Raw genomic sequence first — 9,228 nt, 5'->3', positions numbered from 1 at the left:
ATATGACCGTCTGCAGCACTGGTTACTTCCTTTTGTGAGGTAACTCCCGATGAAACGTATGTAAAACACGATAGCTCATTGAGAAATACGTCCAAAATAGTACCCAAAAGACGTATTTCTGTTGTGTTTCTAGTCCTGTTCCTGACATGATATCCAGCATTGTACTTATTGTGTGCTTCCTGACGGTTCGGTGCATGCTTCCGTAATCGCATTTTGTGCAGTAATCTGCGTTTTAGCTGCAATTACGTGTGTTTGAAACCCAGGACCACCGCCCTCTATTTTGTTTTCCTCTTCTCGTGCACAACTACAACACAGTAAACAATCAATTAATATTGGGAAATGACATACACAGGCGTGTGAAAAGCTCAGTTTCCGTGGCAATTATGCAATGGTTAGACACTACTTTGATTCAGGAGATAAGGATGGAACGTGTGTTTGGGTAGAGATGAGGAACATTGAGGAAAGAGGAAACCAGCCGGTGTGGCTTACAAGAACACTAACAGTAACCACAGTGTAAAAAAAAACGTACAGGAATAAATACCGCCTGTGAATGATAAAAGAAGGCAAGAATTATGGGAGACATTCATTTCCCTTCTTCCTCTCCCGTTTGAATTGTAAAGAAACTTTGTAGGAAAACAATCAAAAGGTCATATATGCCACATCGAACAACGTGCACCATACCTTGGTCATTAATTACTGTAGATTAGAATACTTACAATGTGCAAACAGGCCCTTCGGCCCAGCAAATCCACACCGACCCGCCCGAGCCCAAATGCATTCCTCTTCTTTGATCCCGTCAATTTAGCACGGCCATTTCAACAAACCGGTACATTTTTGGACTGTGGGAGAAAACCAGAGCAAGCGCACGCAGCCACGGGGAGAATGTGCAAACTCCACACATTCAGTTGCTTGAGGCGGGAATTGACCCTGACTCTGTGGCATTATGAAACAGCAGCGCTCACGATGGTATCAGCGTGAGATGGGACTTATTTGCTGTCTTTAATTGGGAAAAATCTCTGTCATTGTGAGCATCTGGAAAGACTAGTTCCTTCGCCAGAAAAAGAAATGAATATGTCATTAACCTTTGTTTGTTTCATGTCCAAGAATACTTAGATCAATATCTCCCTTGATTACCTCTGCTGGTCATGTTCGCAGAGAGATCTAGCAAATTGCCAAGTGTGATTTTCCTTTCAATAAATAATTTTGACTCAATTTGGCTGCAAATATCTTTTCCTAACTTTGTGCTTTTCTTCTTTTACATTGGTGTCTCGCACCTTACAAATGACAGCAAAGGTATGAAAGGAGATGGAAGCATTTAACTCATCAAGACAGCGGCAGATTTCAAGTGATCGCGGCTGATTTGGTCAATGCTCAACGCTGTAGCAATGCCTGTAGTCATGGCCGAGTGTTTAAGGCGATGGATTCGAAATCCATTGTGGTTTCCACACGTAGGTTCGAGTGCTGCTGACTACATTATGAATCCTCTCTTGCTGGAGCAGTTCAAACTACAGAAAGCCTACTTTGCAAACCAGGCCTGTAATCTGATTAGACTTGGGAAACTGGAGTTCTTCATCAGAAATGTTCCATATTTAAAACATTATCTCTGTTTCTCTTTCCAGATACACTGCCCGACACATCTGCAGTTGTTATTGAACGCCCTGAGCAGAACTGCTGCTTTTCATTAGATTCCTTTAATCCATTGTCCTCTGTTCTCTGACTCTGGTCATTACCAACGCTTCCTCCTGCTCGTCAGAGTCGTCATTCCCCACCGCTCCCTCTCCCATCATTACAAACAACCGCAAGAAATTGCCACTGAACCATCTTTGTTCCAAAGTGAAACTCACCAGCCTAGGAAATCTCTCCACCAAACGGGACTTCTCATCCCTGGACATGGTGCAAGCCAGAGGATTGTGAAGAGATACTGTGAAAATATTGTCTATTGGCAGTTGGAAAAATGTTTAGGAAGCAAACCGTATAATTTTGGCTCCAACTTTGGAAATCTTGAGAAACTCTTTGGGAAACGGAATCAGAGGAGAATGAAGGAGTGTGAACTGTCCGTCCGAGTAGAGGAAGGGACATTAACTCTGATGTTCTCGGCACTGGAACTGATCTGAGACATTGAAAAAATTCTCGCTCCCGTACGTGAGGAATACAAACTTCATCTGGACTCTGGGACAATGCAAAACTCTGGGACACTCAAAACAATATCCAAATATTGACTGGGATCACTACAGTACGAGTACTATAGATGGGTCAGTTTTTGTCCAGTGTGTGCAGGAGGGCTTCCTGACACATTATGTAGACATGCCTTCAAGGGAAGACGCCACTTTCGATTTAGTACTGGGTAACGAGCCTGGCCAGGTTTTCGATTTGGAAGTAGGTGAGCACTTTGGAGACAGCGATCACAATTCTCTCCGGTTTACTTTCCTGATGGAAAGGGAGAGGTGTACTCCACGGAGCAAGAGATTCAGCTGGTGGAAGGGAAATCACGATGCAATGAGGTAAGATTTAGGAAGCGCAGAATGGGGTAGGAATCTGCAGGGGGTGAGCACATTAAAAATGTGGAACTTATTCAAAGAAAAGCTCCTGTGTGTCCTAGATAAGTATGTACCTGTCAGGTAGGGAGGAAAATATAGAACGCGTGAGCACTGGTTCACTAATGAAGTGGAATCCCTGGTCAAGAAGGAAAAAAGTCTTATGTTGGGACAAAACGTGAACACTCAGTTAGAGTGCTCGAGGATTCCACCGATATCAGGAAATACCCAAAAAGAGAGCTGAGAAGACCCAGGAGGAGACATGAGAAGTTGTTGGCAGATAGGATCAGGGCTAATCCTAAGGCTTTCCATAGGTATCTCAGCAATAAAAGAGTGACGAGAGTTAAATTTGGGACAATCAAGGTTAATAGTGGGAAGTTTTGTGTGTAGTCAGAGGAGATAGGGGAAGCACGAAATAAATATTTTTCGACAGTGTTCGCTATAGATAATGAAAATGTTGGCGAGGAAGTTACAGAGATACTTGTGTCTAGTGTAGTAGAGATTGAGTTTCAGAAGGATTAGATGATAGAAATACGGAAGAGTGTGAAAACAGACAAGTCCCCTTGGCCGGATGGGATCCGTCCTAGGATCCTCTGGGAAGCAAGCGAAGAGATTGATGAGCCTTTGGAATTGATCGTCAAATCATCGTTGTCTACAGGAATAGTGCCTGTGGAATGGAGCATAGCATATGTTGTTCCCTTGTTCAAAAAGTTTCGTAGAGACAACCCTGGTAAGTACAGACCAGTGAGTCTCACTGCAGTTGTTGATAACGTGTTGGAAAAGGTTATTATAGATAGGATTTATGACCATCTCGAAAAGAATAATCTGATCAGGGACAGTCAGCACGGTCTTGTGATGGGTAGGGCTTGCCGAACGAATCTTGTTGACTTTTTTGACAAAGTGACCGAACAGGTAGATGACAGTAACCCAGTTGATGTGTTGTATATTTTTTCAGCAAGTTGTTCGATAAGTTTCCCCACAATAGGCTAGTATACAAAATGCGGAGGAATGGAATTGTGAGAGAGATTGCAGCTTTGATCAGTCATTGGCTTGCCAAAAGAAAACAGTGTTGCAGTTGATGGAACATGTTCTTGTTGGTGTCCAGGTCCTTGCAGCGTACCACAAGTGTCGGTGTTCGGTCCACTGCTGTTACATGAGATGTAACCTTGCCAATCAGTCTCCCATGGGGAACATTATTGAACGCCTTACTGAAGTCCATATAGATCACATTTACTGCTCTGCCCTCATCAATCTTCCTTGTTACTTCTTCAAAAAACTCAATCAAGTTTGTGAGACATGATTTCCCACGCACAAAGCCATGTTAACAATCCCGAATTAGTCCTTGCCTTTCCAAATACATGTACATTCTGTTCCTCTGGATTCCCTCCAACAATTGGAGTATTCTTGGCAGATGCAGTTTCATGTAGGGAATTCGAGGTCATATACTTTTTTGGGAAGAATCAAAAGACACACTACTGTTAAAATCGATAGAAATGCAAAAGAAGTGCGGTGCAGAGGAGTCTCAGTGTTCTTATACATGAAACGAACAAAGGTTAATCACATATTTATTTCTTGCTGGCAAATAAAAGCCTTTTGTGATGCTCACAATTAAACAGATGGTTTCCAAGAAAACAGGAAAATTAAGTCACCAGTAGAGTAATCAATAACCAAGATAGCCCTCGTGATGTTTTATGGGACATGTGGGATTTTTTTTTGATTTTGGTTCTCCAAACGTTTTTACAATCGAGCCGAGAGTTTTAGATGGGAAGTTAAGATCACGCATGACTATTGCCATTTCTGTCACTCACGCATTTTTTCCCCTTGTACGATTTATTTCGCTTTGTGGTGACTACGAGTGGGCTTGTAAACTACACATGCTTGTGAGTTCATTCCTCACTGTTCCTCAACTCCAGCCAAACAGACTTTACATCCTTTTTTCCTGAATCAAGGTAATCTCTAACCATTGCATCAATGTCATGAAAACTTCGGTATTTCACACGCCTCTGTATATCATCTTACAATATTAATTGATCCTTTACTGTATTGCAGTTGTGCATAGAAGAGAAAAATAGAATAGAGAATGGTGGACTTCCGCTTCACACACCCGTTATTGAAGCGAAAATGCAGATTATTGCCCATAATACGGTCGTGGAAGCACGTGCCGAACACTCAGGAAACGCAGAATAAGTGTAGTGCCACAGGACATGTCAGGGACAGCACCAGAAGGACAACAGAAATGCGGCTCTAAGCTCCTATTTTGGATGTATTTCTCAATGAGCAATAGAGTGTGACATGTGTTCCATCAGGAGTTACCTCACATAAAGAAGTAACCAGTGCTGCAGACGGTCACATCATCCGAATTCCAAGCCCTGGATCAGAGACATTCAATATTCTGTGCATAACTGCAAGGATCAGCTGTCCGAGGCGTTTACAGTCCAGATGAAATTATGAATGCAGCTGTCTAGTTGTCAGCCTCTTTCTCCTATGTCGTGTATCGTGCAGTCCCTGCGTGGAATCTCGTCAACCACGTTTGACCTGCACATGATGGATATTGGGCCTTGGTTTCTCGTGAGTTGTTGTCTGAGTGAGGCTGCAGTTTTTGTGCTGTCATAAGTCAAAGCGTTCGGAGGAATCTGGATATCGTTTTCCAGAATTTGCTTTTAACACAGGGAAGCATGATTTAAAAATTACCTCATAGCAAACGCTCATTGCGAACTTTGTAAGCAATGCATTCGTGAATGAAGGTGGGTGGATATTGGTTCTTGGCAAAGAATTTGTGTGGGTGTCAGTCCAGCAGGTCCTAGTAGCAATACGTACAAATGGCATGGGCCACACATTCGACTAGAATAGCACAACAATAATAGGACAGAGCAAGCAGAAGACAGCCAGACAATTCCTGGAAGCAGGGCACTCATCCACGGATTCCATCCGTTGGACCCAATCTGCAAATCCCAACTAACGGAAGCAGCGGGAATGAAACCAAATGAATTAGTACCAAAACATGAGAGCGGCGCTTCACAGGAACCTCTGCAGCGCTGAGAATGTCACCCAGAAAAGGAGGAAAAGTCTGCAAACCATCTTCCTAGCATCACCGAACCTTTCAACAAGAACTCCAGAAGCATCCAAACTTCACATCTTTCTGCTCCAAAACACTCCGCTTTTCCACAACAGAGAATTGCACACTGAACTACCGCGTGTAAGATGAGAATTGCAGCGCCAACCCGACCAAGGGCGGCAGGAAGAGTGAGGGGAAACAGCTGCCACTGTCATTCCACAGCTACAAACGCTCTCTTTAAAAGGTACATTATCGTATGAATGTCGGGGCAGCAGTAGAATATGGGAATTAAACAGCCTGCGCTGTGTATTCATATTCTGGACAATGTGAGTTGTTCACAGATTTCCCTGAAAGTGAGTGGACGTCGTTATTTCACCGCTGTTGTGAAGCCAGATCCTGCACTGAATCTGCTCCCTCGTTTTTTGTTGTTGTGGCTAAAAGTTGGGCAATCGCAACGTGAAACGTTGTTATATTTCTCTCACTTTCTTCTTTACTGTCCTAGTGAGGGAGGCTGGAGATTGGCTCGCTCGATCAGATGGAGGCACCACCGCATTGTTGACCTAATTTAAGCGAGAATATAACTGGTAATATTCACTTTGCATGGTACATTTTTCTGTTTTGTTTAATGTTACTTGAGCACTTTCTGTTACTTTGCTATGCACTAAATCTCCAGAATATCGGGAAGCTCCTTTTGGAATTGCTTCGGTGTTATTTGTGTGAGCAGTTCTTGACATACACCTCTCGCACCGCCCACAGACAGAAGTAATGAGTTTGTGTGTCTGATAATGACTCTGCCTTTTGAGTCTTGCAGCTGGTCCACTTTAAGAGCAGTCAGTTTTTGGATTCACTGGAGAGTTGAGGGGATAACACGATTTGTGAGGTTTTTTTTAGTCAACGAAATTATTTGATGGAGAACTTGAGAATGTATCAAGGAGAATGGTCATTGTCTGTAAATGTCTGGAAAACATTCCTCTCTGTGTCATTTCAAAACATTATGCCTCATGAAAAAAACAAGTCAAACACGCTGACTTAGTAAGAAACAGCATGCGTTTTTGCAAGTAGTCCATTTAAACTGTTGTCAGGTACTGGAGTGTCACAGAATTGTCGAGCACGGAAACAAACCTTCCTATCCAATTTGCACCTGTTGAACAGATGACCGTAATTAATCTAAACATATTTGCCAATATTTCTCCCTTATCTCTCCGAACAATTCCTGTCTGCATACCCATCTAGATGCCTTTGAAGTGTTGTGAGTGCACCAAACGCTGCCACTTAATGTGGCAATTTATTCCACACGCACAAAAATGTCTGTATTAAAAACAAGTGTCGCTCACATCTTTTTCAAATTGTACTGCTCTCACATTAAACCTATGCTATCTCACTTTAAACTCACGTGACTTCTGAAAAAGTGTAGATTGACGATGTTCTCTGCTAGTCTCCCTCATGATTTTGTAAACTTTTCCAAGGACATCCCTCAGGCCTGAAGCTCCGGGGAAAGCTGTCGAAGAACATTCAGTTTCTCAGTAATGTCCACAGCGTGCAAACCTTTCAAATCGTTGTAAATATTATTTTTTTAATTATGCTAAGGTATTCATAGAAAGTGCCAGGTGAAATTGCCTGAAGTAAAGCGATGCTGAAACATTAGTCTTGACAGGTTTGGCGCTTATTTATTGTCAGGGAGCGTCGCCGAGTGGTTTAATGTAGGTAAAAACAATGAATGGAGATGCTGGAGATCAGATTCAGGATTAGTGGTGCTGAAGATCGCAGCAGTTCAGGCAGCATCCGAGGAGCAGTAAAATCGACGTTTCGGGCGAAACCCTGTATGAAGGGCTTTTGCCTGAAACGTAGATCTGTTTTGCTCCCCCGATGCTGCCTGAACTGCTGTGTTCTGCCAGCATCACTAATCCTGAGAGGTTTAATATGCTGGGTTTAGGATCCAGTCTCTATTGCGTTGTGGGTTTGAAACCCAACTTTGCAATAGAACAACTGCAGGCAGCTTTTTATGACAGAACTACACAGGTCCTGATATTGCTTTATGGGTGTGTTTGTTACTCCTCGGGTCTCTCACCCTCTCTGCGATAAACACGGGAACATGAGCAACTGATTCTTAAAATAATGAGAACTACTGCTGTTCACATCCTCTCGATCACAGTGCGTTTGGATGTGTACACGCACAATTTTGCTGCCAGTTGCTGTGTCTCAAATGGACAGAGCATTTGGCTGAAATGTTGGTTGTCCAAGCCCAAAAAGAGCACAGAGCCTCAAATATTTCACATCAAGTATTGCGATCGACCATGTACTGACAATACAACCACGAGAACTCATCCATGAGTCCGCAATGAGTGAGACGGTCACGTGTAGCAAAATGTGACCCCACTCTCTACAAGCCCCTGCTGCCAACTGAAAGGGGCCACTGCAGTTTCAATCAGCAGTTTCCTGCCCAGCTCTGGGACACAGCTCATGGAAACTCCTTCCTCAGGAACGGCTGTTACCGTGTGAAAGGGTAAAAAATTAATTCAAATTGGAAATGGCTTCAGAAGATTGTTCCTGTTTTTAAAACATTTTATAATCAGAATTCCTTTCCCGAATATTAGAACTGGTAAACTTTGTAGGCAGGTAGAACAAAGAAAGTATTGATTGTGAGGACTCTGTCTCTTCAGCAGATGGGATTCCCTCCACTCTAATCAGAAATGATTTGGTTTCCTGAGGTGTTTTCCCGATTGATTTGCAGTCTGCCAGAGTGTCTGGGAATCACTTCGGTGACCTCAGGATCAGGGTCAAAATATGAAAATAATAACAGAGAATAGTGCATCCCTGGGCAAGGCCTAAATGGATTTTCATGGTCTGAAGGAATTTAACGACTTGGATAATGTTATTTGGAATGGGGAGGAATGAACGAGATTTTTGAAATTTGCCGTGTCAGCTGAATTAAAGTCAGTATGAAATGATAAATTCACTCACGCCAATCCTGCCCTGGTATGCTCAGTCGGTAGAGCTTAAGACCTTTAATCTCAATGGTGTGGGGTCGAGACCCACGCAGGGCGCTGTTGTTTCTTAATAGGTTTTCCACTCTCCATCAATGTTGCAAAAGCGAATTCGCTCGCTGAGGCAGGTTTTGTTGACACATTTTTTTTCCTCCGTTTTTGATCATCTCTTGGTTTCTGAGTGAAAACTGTCTCCACTGTACTGCAGGTGCAAGAGACAAGGTTATCAGTTCAGCCGAATATGCTATAAACGATGTCCCTTCCAAAACGTGAGGTTCCATTCCAAACGTGCCCCAACCAAAATGTACAGAGACATCGAATGCGAATGGCCACATGACAGTGACAGCTGCATGTCAAATGGTGCTGCAATAGAATTAACTGAATGAGAATGCTCTGATGGAAACCGAATGGAACTCTCCCTGAAATTTTCCCAATTCACTCGGTAAACGATGCTGTTGTGTACCCATATGTGTTTACGTCATGACTAGCTTATTGTCAGTAACAGAGGTGGGGGTGATGCAGGATAGTGAGGTTTCCGTGTGGGTCAGAAGTGATTTGTTCGAATAGGGAATTCAAACGTCCACAGATCAGACATAGCTGATTGGTCCAGGATCAGACTTTTCCCTTCTGTTTCAGTAACAACAAAAGAAATTGC

The 9,228-nt window shown here is 43.0% G+C and overlaps 1 non-coding gene across 1 annotated transcript; it reads left to right on the top strand.

The window, feature by feature from the left end:
- The first annotated feature begins 1,391 nt into the window (after nt 1–1,391).
- trnas-cga (transfer RNA serine (anticodon CGA)) lies at nt 1,392–1,473 on the top strand. Its single transcript has one exon. It is a non-coding gene; the product is annotated as a tRNA-Ser (tRNA).
- The last annotated feature ends 7,755 nt before the right edge of the window (nt 1,474–9,228 follow it).

This window comes from Chiloscyllium punctatum, chromosome 27 (genome assembly GCF_047496795.1).
Source record: "Chiloscyllium punctatum isolate Juve2018m chromosome 27, sChiPun1.3, whole genome shotgun sequence".
Lineage (NCBI taxonomy): Eukaryota > Metazoa > Chordata > Chondrichthyes > Orectolobiformes > Hemiscylliidae > Chiloscyllium > Chiloscyllium punctatum.
The sequence above is the reverse complement of the archived record's forward strand: the minus strand, read 5'-3'. Positions and strand labels throughout refer to the sequence as shown.